This window comes from Mustela erminea, chromosome 3, assembly GCF_009829155.1.
Source record: "Mustela erminea isolate mMusErm1 chromosome 3, mMusErm1.Pri, whole genome shotgun sequence".
In the NCBI taxonomy this organism is placed as follows: domain Eukaryota; kingdom Metazoa; phylum Chordata; class Mammalia; order Carnivora; family Mustelidae; genus Mustela; species Mustela erminea.
The window spans coordinates 124765966-124784461 of NC_045616.1; the positions used below are offsets into that span (position 1 = coordinate 124765966).

Sequence of the window (18496 nt, forward strand, 5' to 3'; positions counted from 1 at the left end):
TACAGTGGGGAAGAGAAGTATTTTATGATGATGATTAGGCTCCAGTCTTATAGTGAGCCTCTGCCTCAGGACTGTGAACTTCACATGTTTTTTCCCTGCCCATAAGTAGCACAGAATGGCTACAGTGAGCTAGAATTGGGTATTCCCTTTCCTCCATGTCAGTTGGGCCCCAATAAAACTCCAGCACGCTAGGCTCGGGTTAAATAGTTTCTCCTGAGGTCAGACCTTGTTAAAAGAACAGAATGTTCTAGCATATTTAAAAATGGTTTCTTTTCTCCTTCCCCTGCCAGAAGCACTAGAAGATTTTTCTCCAGTATTCACTGTGAAGACCTGGTAGAGATCCAGGGGTGAAACTCACAAAAGTGTAGGGATGCTCTAATTACTGGGTTTCCCAAAAGTTTTTAACTCTGAGTTGTCCACACTGATCCTCCAGCAACTCACCAATTGCAGTTCAGGTTTTCCTACCATAGCACTATTTCCTACAGAGATTTGTGCTCTGATAAATTGGGATTCTCTGTATTCATCTGTCATTCTCTCCATTATGGATATAGTGGTTTGCCCTGTGACTTCACATCTCTTATGGATCTAAGAAGATTTTATTTTTTCAGTTTACTTAGCTTTTTACTTCTCCTTAGAATGGAGTAGCAACTTACAAGCTCCTTACATGTCAGACCAGAAACCACAACTTGCCTCAGGTTTTGTCTTTGCTGGTTTTTTGCTTGTTTGTTTTGTTTTGTTTTGTTTCTATCTGGAATCTTCTTCCCCCTGAGATCCACCATGCTGTATCTCCACTTCATTCACAATCACCGTGACTCCTCTATCCCTCTTTTCTTCCTCTGCCTTAGAGAACCCCGAAGTAAGATGGAGAGGGCCTGGGTCCTGGGGTCACCAGCCCTCATCAGACTTTATGAAAAGAGAAACCTTTGTTGGTTAAGCCACTGAGATTGCATGATTTGTTTATTGATGCAGCTGGCCTTAATTATCGTAAGTAATACTCTCTCCCTCCTTTGCACCACCCCTCACCATCATTCCAGTGCTGCTTTTTGTAGCACTGATTACCTACCATAAACACATGTATGTATTAATTGTCTCCTTTGTATATATTAATTTGTCTCCTTTCCAGAGCAGGAAGTTTGTTCCGGACACTGAGGATACAGAAATGAACAAAACAGTCGTGGTAGGCAACTAACAAATATTTGTTCAGTGAATTTCCTCCCTGGAGTCAGCTCTTCTCAGCAGCTCTTCATGTGTCTGGGTCTTTTTGCCTCTGCCCCTCTGTTTCCAGCTATAACAAAATGCTTCTAAGGGCAATTAAATGACACATCTCTTCAAATCAACATCCTTAAAGCTAACTCAACAACCCAGAACAGTACTCCAGATTTCCTGAGATTGCTGGAAATTCACCACTGGTTGATTTATATTTGTATTTGGCTGTTTGTATAGTATTATAAATTACACTATATTTATATTTACTTGAAAGCTCTTTGTAAAATATACCAAACATTACACAAATATATACATGGGATTTCATAAGAACTTTCACTTCTTAAAATCTTCTTTCCCGCTGTGCTTTCACCACAGCTCTTCCAGGGCCAGAGCAGATATTATCTCAACTGTCGCAAGGCAGGAAACCCTACCTCAGAGGGGTCTCTCATGACATCACATGGCTGAGGAGTAGGCCAGGGGCTACTTAGCTGTCCTGAGAACTTTCATTTTCTGAATCATAGATCTGCCCTATTCTGGCTCCATAAAACTGCTGTTATTGAAGAGTAATGACCACTTGCTGGAACCTTTGTACCTTAGAATTAATAGAAGGCCTGGATTCAAAGAAAGTGCTAGGTCTGGAAGGAAAGCTACTTACTGTACCTCTTTGTCTACTTGGTTTCACCAGGAGTGTAAGCTACATGAGGACAAGGATTATATCTGCTTCGTTCACTGCTGTATGCTCTGCATATTAGGTCAAATGAATATTTTTCAAATGAATGAATAAATGAATGAACAAATGAAGCTTTTTGAACCTGTTTCTCAGTCTGAAAAATGGGAATAAAAAACTCACTTCAGGGGGGTCATAGCAGGACTTAATGATGTAATAAGTTCAAATAGTGTTCATAAGTTCACATAACACTCAGAATGTAAAATTAATTTTAGTGTAATTTAAAATATAGTTGAATTATTAATTAAAATTAATTTCTCAAATTGTATAATTTGGTCATGAGGTGAGTGGAGAGCTCATTGACTTGGATGTATTTTCATATTTGGATTTTACGATGTGCATTTCTGCAGTATTATGTATAGCTGAGAATGTACCACAAGTCTTTAAAAAATTATCCACTGCTGTTAAAGAAATCCCTCATTTTTCAAAACTGGACCTCTTTCACACATAACTCATTCCTACTCCAAAATCAAACCAAGGACCTGATCCAATATTCATTACCTGATAGCCCCTTTTATAAATTTTTCTCTTTCCTCAAATATGTGTTTCCTTAATTAACTCAGCTAGTAGCTGATGAGTGTGTTCTTATAGATACTTTTCTGTCCTCCTTTGGAATAGTGACCTGTTTTTCTTCCCATCATCAGTATATACACAATGTCATAGTTTATAAATCAGCTTTCCTTAATGTTTTATACCAGAAGTCACAAATTGCCAAGCCATGGCCTGAATCTGGCTGAGTTGTTTAGTTTGACAGGCATTTAAAATGTAGGGGACTTCTCATTCATTAAAAAATAGGGACTTTTTACTTCTTTTGGAAAAAAAAAAAAAGTCAGAAGACCTGGCTACACTGGGCCAGCACCTCTGCATAGCAATTATTAGCTTGTCCCCTTTACAGAGGGCTGTTACTGCTAATTTATCACAGTCCCCACTAATCTTTGGTGTCTTATAACCAAGACTACCTTCCATTTCAGGCCCTGTAGACCTAGACAGTTTGTCCCTCACACAGCTTTCAGGAAGAGAACAATCACCCGATCACCCTATGGCATCAGCACGGATAATTCAAATCTCTTTCTGCCACAGCTCTCTTCTGAGATCCACACTCATTTCTACATATATTCTGGACATTCTCCACAGAATATCTGTCAGTCTGTCCTTCCTTCTTTGCTTGCTTCCTTCTGTCAAGAAAATAGGCACCAGAATGTAAAGAAGATACCTGCTTTATCCCTTATGTAGCTGGTGGGTGCAATTGGCATGCATGGGAACCATATGGCATGTGCTGTGGTTAAGGTGTATGCAGGAAGCTATGGAACTTAACAGACCAGGAAGGAAGTTGGGGAGTAGTCAGGGAAGGCTTTTGGAAGCAAATCGAAGCTAATTTGATTAACTCGGGCAAAAATGGGATGGGAGAACGGTAGAGGATGACATTTTTTCCAAGAGCATTGATAGAAGCCAGAGACATTAAAGGCCCATTCTTCCTCCTTTGTTTATTGTACCAATGTTTGAGTGTCTACTCTGTGCAGGCTATTCATAGAACTAGTGGTAACCAAGACTGAAATAGTCCCATGGAAATTAGAATCGAGAGGGGTCTGGGAAACCAAGTAGATGGTCATTCCCTGAGATGAGGCATACTAATGTCTAAGACAAGGAAATGATTGGAAGAGAAATAATATGTATATAATAGAACATTTGTCACACTAAGAACTTAACATAGCTTTGTAGAAGAGTATTGCTATCTACAAATTAGAGTTTGTAAGGGTAACACTATGAGCTAATCTAGCAATCTAACCTACATGGGCTAGGTACAGAGCAGAACTATTATTTAAACATGAGAGGTGGATGCTTCAATATGAGATATAAATAACATTTTAAGTAAAAGTCATCAATTCAAATGACTGCCTGGTACAGGCAAGTCACATGACCAGGCCTGGTGGAGGGGTCCAAACAGTTAGGGAGTTGGGGCTTGCAATAAACTGAGGAAAGAGTATCTCATCTAAAGAGAACAGAGATTCATTCCCTGCCCCTTGGTGACAGGCCAGATATGGGCTGTACGTTGCCGTATGACTTGATTTTGCCCATTTCCAATCAAGGTAGTAGAACTGATTTTCTCCAGAGCAGCTATGAACAGTGCCTCCTTTAGAGAAAATCTCTGCTCCTTTTAAGATGACAAATGTCGGGCGCCTGGGTGGCTCAGTGGGTTAAGCCGCTGCTTTCGGCTCAGGTCATGATCTCAGGGTCTTGGGACCGAGTCCCGCATCGGGCTCTCTGCTCAGCAGGGAGCCTGCTTCCCTCTCTCTCTCTCTGCCTGCCTCTCCGACTACTTGTGATTTCTCTCTGTCAAATAAATAAATAAATAAATCTTTAAAAAAAAAAAAAGATGACAAATGTCATTCAAATGTCTCCTGTCACAACAGGAAAAGGCAGCTGCTTAGGATTAAACATTTTCTCTGTCCCATCTATGCATATTGGCCCAACTGATAGAACTTGTTTATAAAAATCAGAGGAGGAGTGAGGAGTAGTGGAATGGATCAGATGACTTTTCTTTTCTTTTTTTTTTTTTAAAGATTTTATTTATTTGACAGAGAGAGATATCACAAGTAGGCAGAGAGGCAGGCAGAGAGAGAGGGAGAAGCAGGCTCCCCGCTGAGCAGAGAGCCCAATGTGGGGCTAAATCCCAGTACCCTGAGATCATGACCTGAGCCGAAGGCAGAGGCTTAACCCACTGAGCCACCCAGGCGCCCCCAGATGACTTTTCAATGGCAGAAATAGCACTGACATCAACAAATTTGCTTCAAGATCTACAGCACCACTAAATGCCATCATCACAGTTTTCTTTTTCTTTTTTTTAAGATTTTATTTATTTATTTATTTGATGAGGGGAGAGAGAGAGAGCACAAGTAGCGGAGCAGCAGGCGGAGAGAGAGGTAGAATAAGGCTTCCCCCTGAGCAGGGAGCCCAATGTGGAGCTCCATCCCAGGATGCTGGGATCATGACCCAAGCCAAAGGTAGATGCTTAACTGACTGAGCAACCCTCATGACCTGTCTAGGTATATTTCTGAGTCAGTTTAGAAAACTGTGATGAGGAACACTTAGGTGGCTCCGCTGGTTATGCGTCTGCCTTCGGCTCAAGTCCTGTTCCCGGGGTCCTGGGATTGAGCCCCACATTGGGCTCCCTGCTCAGTGGGAAGCCTGCTTCTCTCTCTCCCTGTGCCCCTCTCCCTGCTTGTGCACACTCACTCTCTCTTTCTCTCACTGTCTCTCTCTCTGTGTCAAATAAATAAATAAATAAATCTTTAAAAGAAAAAAAGAAATATACCTAGAGAAGAATTTGAAAAGGAAAAAGTATATATTGGATTCATTTAATCTAGGATATTACACACATACATATGCATATATCAGAGACACTGCTTTTATATTGGATAAATTTTTTAAAATTAAGGCTCAGGTAAATAAAACATGTTCAGTGAACATGGACAATTTTCTTTTTAGCAAACCTTATGAATGAATTCCTTGGGAAAGAATCCTTTTAACATATGAAACAGACATGTAGAGGTTTCTTATAAATTTACATTCCTATATAAATTCATACAAATTCTATAAATTTATGTTTCTATATTAAATATCTGGAGATGAGTCTGATGGCTAAATCAGGCATGTAGAAAAATTATAAACCTGACATATTTTTTTTGAACAGCATTGTTTTCCTGGGAAGTACATAAGAGGCTTAAGCTTTATGCCTTGATGCAAAGAGGCAGGGTGGGTTAGGAGCTGGCAGAAGACCTCACACTGTGTCATTTCTGTGTCTATAAGGGAAGAGCGTTTGCACCACCGGGTTGATTACCAAAGCTGAACTCTCAGGAGGAAGAGATTTTGCCCCATTGAGATAATCGGGCTCTTCTCAACCCCAGCAGACTCCCAGGGGACCCAGCTTCCACAGTAAGTCAAACTACTACTAAAGGAAACGGAATGCATGTTCCTATCTAACTAAAGTGGGATTTTTTCCTTCCAGAGGAATCGTAAGAAAGCTGTTAGCATTGCCCTTTTGGGCTGCTGATTGGAATCAGGTCTTCCATAAATTGTAAGCCAACTTGATCAGCTTATTGAAGCGTGGTCTTCTGTATCTGCAGTTGTATAAGTGTGAATACTTGGAGAAACTGCTTGTGGGTTAGAGTCGTGAGAAGGGTCATGTGGGGACAACATTTGTCCTCCATTCAACTTTCAATTGTATCTAATGAGAACCTACGATAAGAAAGGAAAAGAATCTCCAACTTTGGCTCTGATTGGTCCATAAGTACTTTTCTGGTCTTCACAGAAGGGCAAAGTTATGGGGGGAGAAGGAACTTGCAATAATAGCCACCTTACAAGTTAGATGACTTGACTCAAAATTTTCAGGATATTTCTGTGGATTTTTTTCCCTCTGTTCAGAGTCATAAGAACTGGCCATGCTTAGTTCATCAACAATTTAACAAATATCTCTTAAGCACCTAAGTGTGCCAGTACTGGAAATAAAAATATTAATAAATCATAGAAGTCTGTGGGGATGGGAACAGGAAGTTAAGGCAAAGAGAAATAGACACAAATGAATCACTTGATCCTTTCAATACAGTGTGTTAATCAAGTATGTTATATAGACAAATATATATGTATGTGTTATAGGTCAGTATATATGTATATATGTATGTATATGCATATAGATACATATCTCATATGTATATATAAAATACCAGGGACTAATTTTATGTAAATTACTGTGTTAATTATACTACAAACATTATCACACTTAATATTCACTCAAAAGTGTTGTTTTGAGGATTGTCATTCCCAGATTATAAAGGAGGAGAATGTAGACTCAGAATATAAAACTTTCCTAAGGTCAAAAAGCTGATAAGTCCAGTTATCGGATTAAATCCAGGTGGGCCTGGTGCCAAGCCTCTGTTCTCAGGCACCTCACTGGACTCCCTCTCATGGGAAAGACACATAGAAGAATAGGGGTAATACCTGAGACCTTATGTTTTATTTTGTTTTAGGTATCTGTCTTTTGTGCAGATATTAAATTCACATGACTAAAAACTCAACAACACTAAAGCGTGCAGTGGGAGGTTTAGCTCCCATACTGACCACTCTCTACTTCCAATCTTTGCCATCCTTGTCCAAAAGCAAAAACTTCTGTACTTCCTTGTTGTTACTCAAGAGTTCCCTTAAACAAACATGTTTATTCCTCCCCCTCCACTACACAGAGAGGTACACAATACACACTGTTCTGCAACTTGTTTTTTAAATTTAATGGTGTATCTTAGAAATACTTCCACGTCAGAATATAGTGTCCTCTTTCTTTCTTACAGCAACACAACATTGTATTATATGGATGTAACATAATTTATTTAAATGTTCCATTCCCCATTTGATGGACATTTCTGGGTAATCTCTTGACCATGCTACCTTATAGAATTCTCTTACTGCTGGTAGTAGTTTTTCTGATGTTTTGCGGGAGGGGAGGGTTCTTGGATCACAATATCTTTTCTAAATATTATACTTCTACTTTCCTTTTCTTGTATCATGTCATTGGCTATTATAAGACCCGAGGTTTTAAAGGAAAAGGGCTTAGTCAAAAAGAAGACTGGTATTTGAGGCAGGGAAAACATCAAAAACACAAAGATGTGAAACATCATGGCGTTTACTGAGAAATACAGAAAATCTGGAATATTAAGATGTAAAATAATATGAGGTAAAGTGTAAAGGGAGAGAAGGGGAACATATGCTGTAAGGAAATGGGGCTGTATGAAGATGGGAGGTGTTTGCAGTGAGTGACATGACAGGATCAAGCAATACTAAGACAGATCCATTGAAGGTGGCAAGCCTTAGGAACTCTTGAATGATTTCAGGTGAAACGTGTTCAAGGTAAACAATGTCGGCAGGGAGAGAAAAGGATAATAACAACACTCAGCAGGTAAAACTGGGGAACCTTCATGCACAGGCATGAAGACAGAGTCTCTGGAAGGACAGACGATGTCAGTAAGCAAGATAAAGTGTGCAGGTGGAGGAATAAGTTTTAGAAGGAAGAGGAGAAATTTGGCTTTCAAAATGATAATCTTAAGATACACTTCACTAAACAAAGTGTCTTGTGGTACCCCAGCTTTACTACCTGACTGGCCAGATGGGTGTGTTGATCTCTTATTTGACAAATCATAGAGCTTTTATGTAAATTCAGCTTTCTTAATGCCAAAATCAGCAATCATTCCACTGTGCATGCTGTTTTAGAAATAAGTAGAGCATGTGAAAACATAATTGAAAGCAAGCACAGATGATTAAAATGAGAAGAAAAACTTCAAGAGAAAAGAGTAGATGTAGTGTGCTACGTAGACGGACTGGGACCACACAGCAGAATCCCAACAGCTGGGGCTTTGGCCCAGTCTAAGTGACCCAAATTTAGAGACTGCAATAGAAAATAATAGTTTTTTTAGATTATGCATATTGTAACTAATCCCCCTACATCATCTCTGTTGGAAAGGTCGTCTGCCATGAGCTCTGAACATCCCTACACATGCTTGCTTGGTCTATCAAGAAACCAAGGCCCTGGCCACACTTTACCTAGCCTCAGAGTGTGTTTGCAAAAATGAACCTTGAGGACTGAGATAATGTCTCCCTCTGGGACAAAGCAAAGGCTGTCCACTGCGGGCTATAAAACATTGTGTTCCCCAAACTCAGAGTCCTCTGCAATAGTGCAACTCACTGCATGTTCAGGTGGCCACCTGGGCCCCTCCGGGTTGTTCTTGTGAGATTCGGGAGGGGTAGGGGCAAGAGGAACCAAGCAAATGTTCTGGTGGTGATGCTGCTTGCTGTGCTATGCGTATTAAGGTCCTTTCTCTCTGAAGTATGAGTAGATAGCTTCTGCCAGCATTTACAAAACAGTAATGGGCTAATGTATTAACTTAGAAATAAGGTAAAGTCATATCCTAGACCGGGACCATCCCTGCCCCTGACAGTTTTGAGTCATGGTACTCAGTTTGCCCTTATTAGCTCCTGGGAGCCCCCTTAGCCGCCAAGAGATAGATATGTAAGAAAAAACAAGGTGAGGGCACCCACTTCGCCCAGGCCCCTTTGTGCTTGAGCAGGCCCCCTGTTAAATCTCCTCCCTTCATGCTCATTGTTTCTTCATGATATGAGCGGATGTCATAGCTTTTGGCACTGTCACTATGAATTTTGTTTCTTATAAACAGAGTGAGTGCGGGCAGAATTGTTCAGGGTCTTTCTAAAAGCTTAGCACTGAAAATCCACTCAACCACTTCTATACTTCTGTCTCCAGTTTACTGATTGTGCTCCCCACCCTGACCTTTTGCTGTGCCACTGGCATCAATCAACATGCCAGAATCATCATTGCTGATAGGATCAGAGAGAGAAGAGATCTGAGAGAGGAAATGCAGAACCAACTTAGGAATGTAAAGTAATCCATTAATTGCTTTCTCATTATTTATATGACACTTTCCCCATGGTAAATAATCCTTTGCTTTGGCCTGAGACCCAAAAGGCCTCCCACAGCCACAGAACAAAGGGTAAATCAGAAATAAACCAGCTTGTGCAAGGCTTGGCTTATCATCATCTGGTGGTTCACAAAACCTTAAAGCTTGAACTTGAGTTAAGCTGATCCCAGATTGCCAGCAACCCCTCAGAAGCAAACATTTTTGAGGATGATTTCAGAACTCTCTGCTTCAAAATACTTCTATAAACTATGTTCAAGTACAAGACCAACGTTCAATGATAGCCAGAACTATGAGGAGACAAGACCATGAATAAGATCCAACAGAAAGGATAAACAACAAATCTACAAGGAATCTAGGTATGGGAACCATTAGACACAGACTGTACAACCATGATTTCCATTTCCTCACAGACCCTTCCATGCGTGGCTGCTATAATCTTGAATGGCACACACACTCTCACCTAACCAGTTGCTTGTCCTCCTCTCTGGTCATTCCCATCTTCTCCTAAAATTCCCCTCTTCCATTTTACTCTTTCAGAACCTTCTCAGTCTCTCTTCCCTCAGACATCTCTTCTGTTTTCCAAGGTGCTCAGATTTCTCTGTAATAGTTAAATATTCTGGCTCAGCAGACACCCTGCCTGAATTCAAATCCTGGCTCTACAGTTTCCCCAGGGCAAGTTGCTTAACCTCTAAGCCTCCATTTCCACATCTGTCACATGTACCTATCTTAGAGGGTTGTTATTAGGGTGAAATTAATTAATACAGGCAAAGTGTTTATAATGGGGCATCACATTAGACAGTGCTCAGTAACTACTAGCTATGAAACCCCTAAACCACTAAGCTTTAGTGTGCTAGGGTTATAGTCAGGGCACATAGCTCCCTCTGCCTGGAGGTTCTGATCTGAGTTTCACTTTATTCTTGGGCCACTGTCATGACAATCTTCCTGTCAACACTGGCCCCAGGGACCTACTACCACTCCAGAGCTATGGCACAAGCTTGGACAAAAATCCACCACCCAACCCCATCACTCCCCTTCTTAACACCAGCGCCACACGTAGGGGCTCTGAATGCCTTTTTTAATTTACCAAAATAGTGAAAGAGAACAAAAGAGGTAGTATCTGAAACGTAAACCCTTTAGCTTATACAGTACAGATCTCTGTTCTTACCACAACTCATAAGCCTGGGTGCCATTCTGCCACCTGTCTCAGGACAGAGCAGCTCCCTCCCAGCTTCTAAAGGCAGGGGATGGGAGGTTCTCAAGGATTTTTGTCCCTTACCCTTCACTCAGCCCCAGGAGCCTCTCAGCATGCAGGAGAAACTGCGTGATCTAGCGTGAGATCCTCCATTGGACACCTTGATTCTTCTGTAACTGAGGCTGAAGAATGAGTCTAATTGGATTCTGGTAGGAGAAGGCAGGTGACAGGACTGTGGAGACTGTCCAGATGAACAGTGAATTCACCTAGGGGGTCCTTAGCTCCTCTGGACAAGGAGAAGACCATCCCCACATCAGACCAAATGTTACAAGAGCACCATGCACGTCTGGGATCTGTTTATCCTCAGGTGCCCTCTTGCCAGTTTGCCTGCTTTGCTCTGTATCCTGGGCCTGACCTCTGCTGGCTTTATTTCCCTGGCTCGTCTGTCAACTAATATCCAGCTGGGCTTGGTCACTGAAGGGCCTGGAGGGAGACTGGTGAGTGGGAAGGAGAGAAAAACCAGAGTGTCCCCCTATCCCTATTCAGCTGCTGCCCCTCACCTTGCAGCTTTCCCCCAGCAGGCCCACCATTACCAAGTTCTACAGGTAAAATCCGCCTCTGACTTCTGGCAACACTGCCTCTTCCTTTTGACTCTCTAGACTTGGAGTAGAAATGGCTTCCAAACCTCTGGGTTGCCTCACTGTCCCCTGTCCTTCTCTTTTCCATTACCTGCATTACAAATCCCCTATCTCAAGGAGTCATCATGGTTTTGCTTTCCTGGGGCAGGGGTGACTGGCCTGATACAAATATCTGCTCAATAACTTAACTATGCCCTTTGCACGGGAAAGAGCATACACATATGATAGCGTGGGCTGACATTAACCAGACATTCTTCTCTTTACCTGATACGAGTGCTGTAATGGAAAAGGCCAACTTTCATTTCCTTGTTTCCAAGCTCATTGTTAAATTTCCTGGCTTTGTACCAATTCTCATCTTCAACAACCTCTTTGAACCAGCTGACCAGAAATTCTTCAGTCATGCAGGGGATCAGTTACCATCCACAGCTCCGGGTTGCCCATATTCCTTCTTCCATTGATATGTCTCTTCTATCTCCTTTGGTATTTTTTTGTGGGGTAGCTTCACTTCTCACAGTTTCAGCTCCTAGGTATGTATAAAATCTCAGATTCATACTTCCAGCCATGCTTGTCCTCTAGGCAGGGCCTTTGGAAAGGATGAGAACATGTGTCACCTTGCCCTGTCCATCTGTGGTCCTCCCAAGGCATAGAGGATCAAGTTCTCTTTTTGTTCTCCCATCTCTTCATGTTTACACAGTGTCCATTCCCCCAAATTGAAACCCTTGAAATCTTTGGACTTCATACCTTGAGCAATACAAAACTGTCCTTGAGCAGGATCTTGATAGGATTAATCTTGCATTTTATTTTTTATTTCCACCTCCAAACTCCTGTGCTTGACTTTCCAGCCCTCCCTCAACCTCCTTCCCCCCCCACCCCCTGCCCCATTGAACCAGGCCCACTTACCTTTCAGCTCAAGTTACAGCCTTCGTAGTCCAAACCTTCACTGTAGTCAGGCTAGTCTCCTCACTGAGTTCCTTCACAAGGAAGGCCCACTGCAACCCCCTCTCTTAGACTGAGAAATCACAAAGTAGAGTGATGTGAGAGAATAAAGTCCAGGGTTCAAACTCCAGTTCTATCTCTTACAAACCTTGGACAGATTGCCCCTGTCTATGCTTTGGTATCCTCAGCTGGGGGAAATAGTGACATCTCTATCATAGGGTTATTGTAAGGAGTAAGTGTCTTAATATGTATAAAGTAGTTGAAACATTCCTTGCAGTTAGGTCACATGTGATTGGAAAACCAGGCAGCAAGGAACTGTGTCACTATTTCTTAACCATAGCTTGGCTCTGTCACCCTGTAGTCATCAGGCAGAGATATGCTTTTCTAATTTTAACCAGTATTTTATGTTTTATGCCAATTGCACAGAAGTACAAACTGCTATAAGTCTTAGAAAAAAAATTTCTCTGCTAAGGATTGCTTTTCCTCCTTCCCCCTCATCCAAATTCAATCCCTTTCTTTAAGAGCTAGCCAAAGTCCCACTTCTGTGAAACTCTTTCCTATCGCTTCAGCCTACTCCAAACTTTCATTTCTGGAAATATTTTTATGGTAGGTTCACACCATACAAATAAGCATTGAATTGTTTCTGTGAGTCTGTATGTTCCGTTGGTGTCTCCAGGGGGTTCCGTCTGTCGATGAAGAGCTCTCCACTCTCAAAATGGGTTCTTAAGAAATGAAGAACTACACACAGAATGGGTGGCAGGTAGAGCCCAAATTATCCTCTCTACTGTTGACTGGGCTGAATTGTAGGATATACTACTAAGCAAGAGTCAAATGGGCTTCTAACTGCGTGGGAAAATGTGTCTCTTCCTCATGTGGTTGCCCCCAAGTCACTCTATTCCAGGGAAATCATTCCACTTCTCCCAGGGAGAACAAGAATGTGAGTGCCAGGGCTATGTTTAAGGAAAAGTCCTCCTCCTACAAACCAAGAAGTGGGATGAAACATCCCCTACCACTTATTCCACAAGATCTTCTCATGCAAATTATAAACTCTTTGAGGGCAAGATCTGTATCTTAAGACCTTCATGCATTCTCTATGAAACTGAAAAGGACGGCACATAAAAGTTATTCACTAATAGTAAGTTCAGGCTGTGTTCTGATCACCTTCCATGTATGAGCTTAACCAGTCTTCACAACAACCTTATGAAGCAGCTGGTATTAACACTGGTGTTTCATAGATGAGCAAACTGAGGCATAGAGTCCACATGAGCAATGCATGGGAAAGCTGGATTTAGATCAACTGGACTTCAGAATTCATACTTTTATTTGTTTTTTAAAGACTTAATTTATTTATTTGAGAGAGAGAGAGGGAGAAATTGAGAGACAGAACCCCAGAAGAGGGGGAAAGGCAGAGGGAGAGGGAGAAACTGACTCCCCACTGAGGAGGGAGCCCAAAGTGGGGCTTGATCTCAGGACCCTGGGATCATGACCTGACCCCAAGGCAGATGCTTAACTGACTGAGCCACCCAGGTGCCCCAGAATTCGTGCTTTTAGTCACCATCTGATACTGCCGTGATTGAATTTCAAGAGCAACAGTGTTGGTAGAAATGGAGATTGTGAGAGACCAAAGCTGGATAGGAACAGCGCTGATCATGTCAAGTTAAGAGAAGTTCATTGACTAACATCTAATACTTAGAATCACTGGAGAAGCCTCTATAGCACATTCGCTTTTTTCTAAATTATCAGAAATCCTGTGAAATAAATTATGTACTACTATATGAACTTGGAAAGAACTCTGTTAATACATCCCACTGAACTACTTGAATAATTTCTTTGTGTAATATCTAATCATGAGCACAAAAATGAATCAAAAGTTCTCACACTCAATTGAAAAAGATAATTGTTTCTGTCTCAATAATTTTGTTGCTCAAATAATTAGAATACAATTTGTATTATAATAGACAAGAAAGTTTTTCTTTATTGTTGTACAGAAAGATGTGAAAGTTAAGGCCCTGTCCAGCTGTTAATTATGTTTCATCTTACAGCTTTACATTTTATTTCTGTGATGGATTTCAGTCTGAATCCTAAAAAGTCAAAAATAACTGTCCTTCCTGTGTTTTGCCTGTCTACCACTAGAGGACACTATCTAGTCTTGTATGCCTTAGAGTTCTGCTTTGTTTCCCATGTTGATCTGGGAGAGAGGAGGCATGAAAGGAATAGAATGAACAATGTGTTGCAGGTTTATTATCCTGAAGTCATGGAAAGTAGAAATGAATTTCAAAGCAAACCTGCTGAAACACTTCATCTGATGGTGACCAGTGTTAATTCAGTGCTGACTACTGGACACAGAATTACCTTCATTTCACAGGTGAGGGAATTGAAGCTCAGGAAAGTCATATACTACCCCGCCCCTCGCAGTCACACAATTGTACAACAGGACTTAATTCAAGCTAGGAATCCACACCAGGATTGAATAAAAAAAGAAAATTTCCATAATGCCACTCACTGATTTTCTGACGCGAGAGGAGGCCCAGGGGAGTTTATTCTTCCTAATAGAGCATCTGGCGGTTGAGTTTGATGATGGGAGGTTACAAGGAATTTAAGATAAATACCAGCAACAACTCCAGATGTCATTTATAGCTAAATAGAGTCCAACAAAACAGCCATCTAGATAGCTTTGCTTTAAATTCCACTTAATCTAATTTGCCCCCACCCTGTTGGCTTAAATGTAGTGTGATAATTTAAGGGGCCAGGTATAACAAGGCAGTTTGTTTCATAAAGGAACTGTGTTTATGCCTTGGTGAAACTGCTGGGTGACTATCAGCAACTACTCTTTTTGGGGGGATCATGATATAAGTGTATATGCCTGGGAAAGGGGCCATTTTTACATGGAACATTGATGGACCTTGATAGTGTTATTTCTGGCATGAAATTGTGCTGTAATTCATTTTTCCACATACGTAACTGTATTTGGCAGTGATGTGCATTAAATTTATCCCATATACTAAATAATGACTGTTGAAATTGATCGGGCATGCACTTTATGCCATCAGAGTTAGTAAATATCAGTCCCGTACTGGCCTGAATCTAAACACGTTCACTAAAATCATAATGAGCTTAGGTTTATTCATTATAATGCCCATACATTTCCTGGTCTCGGTGCTGTTTAATAAGCTGCTTATATTATTTTCATATGAGGAAATGGAAAATGAAATTTTGGTCCCAATTGCACCAATTATATATATATATAAAGGGCATCTAGATTCATCTGTATGAAACACATCCCCAAGATGAAACCACTTAAATCTTCATCTCCAAGGAAGGAATAAAGAGCACATAATATCCAAAAGTGAGATTCAGGACCAAGACATGTTTATTCTATAACCTTAGCCCACCAAGACATTTCTATATTCAGTCTGTGAAATGTAAAGTCATAGAGCTAAAAAAAAAAAAGAAAGAAAGAAAGAAAGAAAGACGGGTGCCTGGGTGGCTCAGTGGGTTAAGCCGCTGCCTTCGGCTCAGGTCATGATCTCGGGGTCCTGGGATCGAGTCCTGCATCGGGCTCTCTGCTCAGCAGGGAGCCTGCTTCCTCCTCTCTTTCTCTCTGCCTGCCTCTCTGCCTACTTGTGATCTCTCTCTGTCAAATAAATAAATAAAATCTTTAAAAAAAAAAAGAAAAGAAAAGAAAAAAGAAAGAAAGAAAAGAAAAGAAAAAAAATCTGGAAAAAATAACACAAGGAAATTTGGAAACTTTATATATTTCACAAATATTCCAACACTCATTTCTAACTCATGAGTTAGACATCAGGGAACTTTCAATCTAGAAATGTCTTAGACCAGTATCAGATTTTTAATTCCCCTTTTGCTCTGGAATCTTGGAGCAGCTGTCTTCCCCAAATGAGCCTACTAATGTAGATTTATTTTTTGTTTTTATGGGTTGTTGTGGGTTTTTTTTTAACATTTATTTATTTATCTGAGAGAGAGAGCCAGTACGAGCAGGAGGGGCAAAGGGAGAGAATCTCCAACAGACTCCTCATTCAGTGCTGGAGCCATATGTGGGGCTTCATCTCAGAACCCTGAGATCAGGGGTGCCTGGGTGGCTCAGTGGGTTAGGTCTCTGTCTTCAGCTCGGGTCATGATGTCAGGGTCTTGGGATTGGGCCTCACATCAGGCTCTCTGCTCAGCAGGGAGCCTGCTTCCCCCTCTCTCTCTGCCTGCCTCTCTATGCCTACTTGTGATCTCTCTCTCTTTCAAATAAATAAATAAAATCTTAAAAACAAAAACAAAACAAAACCAACCTGAGATCATGACCTGGGCAGAAATCAAGAGTCGGACACTTAACCAACTAAGCCACCCAAGTGCCCCGAAGATTTGTTTTTTAAATTACTCCTTATTCCAATGATAAATAAGCTAGTTAATTCCATTAACTGAAAGCTTCCGAAAGACAGCTACAGCATGTGAGGATATTTACATGTCTCTAAGAGCACAGCCTGTGTGTAGAGCAGATCTATCACAGTATATTGGTGGAGGAAGTCGACCCAGGCATGTGCAGGAGACAGACCCAAATACAGTCTGTTTTGTTTCCTGGCTTTCCAAGGTCTCAGGCCTCTCTCTGGGGCCTGTAATGTATTCTTCCTTATTCATGGCAACAGCAGTTGTGCTTGACAGAAGCAAGATCCAAGTCACAGCAGATCAGGTGACTCAAAGTGTCAGTATGTGTGTCAGAATTTCCCATGATGTTGCGGGCAAGCTGTCCCTGGAGCCGTGGTTATCTGAGGCCCTGGAGGATCTACTTTGTTGTTGGCAGGAGGCTTCAGTGTCTCACAACCGGGCTGTTCCATAAAGTTGCTCATGACATGGCAATAAGTTCTGTGTCAAAACACCCTTTTCCGGGGCACCTAGGTTGTTCAGTGGGTTAAGCCTCTGCCCTTGGCTCAGGTCATGATCTCAGGGTCCTGGGATCGAGCCCCACATCAGGCTCTCTGCTCAGCAGGAGCCTGCTTCCCCCTCTCTCTCTGCCTGCCTCTCTGTCTACTTGTGATCTCTCTCTCTGTCAAATAAATAATAAAATCTTAAAAAATAATACCCTTTTCCATAGAAAGTGGACTCCCTTAATGTTTTAGCCCAATGTTATAACCTTTCAGTCACAGTTATTAGAATAGTTATTGACAGTCACTAAAACACTGACTTCCTATCATTACGATTCAGTGATTCTATTTCAAACCTCCGTTTTAATATCCAGTTAATGGCTCTCTTCTCTCCCACCTCCAGTCCCAACCCCTGCAACAGCATGGGGATGTGGTAGTGTGGCCTGGTTCACCCACACCTACCCGTGTCTTTCCATCATATATGTTGCTGGTGATGGCTGGGGAGGAAGGATAAAGAAAGGAGAACTACCCTCGTGGGACACAGTGCATTGTGCTCAGTGTGGACAGATGGAGACCTACAATGTCATCTGACAAGTAATTTGTTCCCAAGCAGCAATTCAGGGTGCTAGGGGGTCCTTATGAGACAGCTTCATTCTGAATTTCAGGCCCAGCTCCAGCCTGGTGTCCTAATCCTCTGATATGTATTCCTATGTCCTATTCCTCTTCACCCAGTGCTGTGCTTTCCCAGATAAAACCAAAGTTCTAAATGTGATCCATTCACCACAACCAAACTCCTAGGTCTTCAGGTTTATGTAGGCTCCATCTTCCAAATCTCTCAGACTTTAAGTAGGCGTAGTCTTGCCCTTGCTGCACCCGGTAGTCTCCCTCTGTGCCATCTCTTCCAACGTACTTTTCCTCTACCCTGGCACTGGGGCTGGACAGCGAGCTTAGCATCTCATAACTGTCCCGATAGGGACTAGCAGACCCACAAACCTGTGGGTACCCACAAACCTGTGGGCAGTCCTCTTGATAGCTCCCTATGTTGACACTGAGGAAGAGAGGCAACCCAGCCCCACCCCTACCCTTCTTGGGGGGATAAATAGTTCTACATGAGTAGTGTACTTCTACAAAAGGCAACAGCCTTCTTCCTCTCAACCTCATCTTCTGTTAGTGAAGTGGTGAAGTGGTGGTGCTGGTTCTGCTTCCTGGTTTCTCTTAGCAGGCCCTGTTGAAGGATGGAGGCCCCAACAGCCACCATCCTAGGAATTTGGAATGTGGGGTTTTTAGCCCCTATGATCTCCAGTTCTGAGCTTTAGGTTGGTGTTAGTCACCAATACTCAGCAGCTGTCACCCATGTTTAACATTAACCATCTTTCCCCAACCGCACTCTGATCCTTCGCTGCCCATCTGGGTGGTGATGCCTCTCTGGAGTGTGATCAACTTTCCTGGGATGAGGG

The 18496-nt window shown here is 41.9% G+C and overlaps 1 long non-coding RNA gene across 8 annotated transcripts in view; it reads left to right on the forward strand.

Annotated features, from left to right (window-relative positions):
• LOC116586893 overlaps nt 1-18496 on the forward strand; it is a 131627-nt gene that overhangs the window by 8600 nt on the left and 104531 nt on the right. For all 8 annotated transcript variants that reach the window (XR_004284195.1, XR_004284194.1, XR_004284188.1 and 5 more), the window contains exon 2: nt 5741-5866. This is a non-coding gene — a long non-coding RNA (uncharacterized LOC116586893). The remainder of the gene's footprint in view (nt 1-5740; nt 5867-18496) is intronic.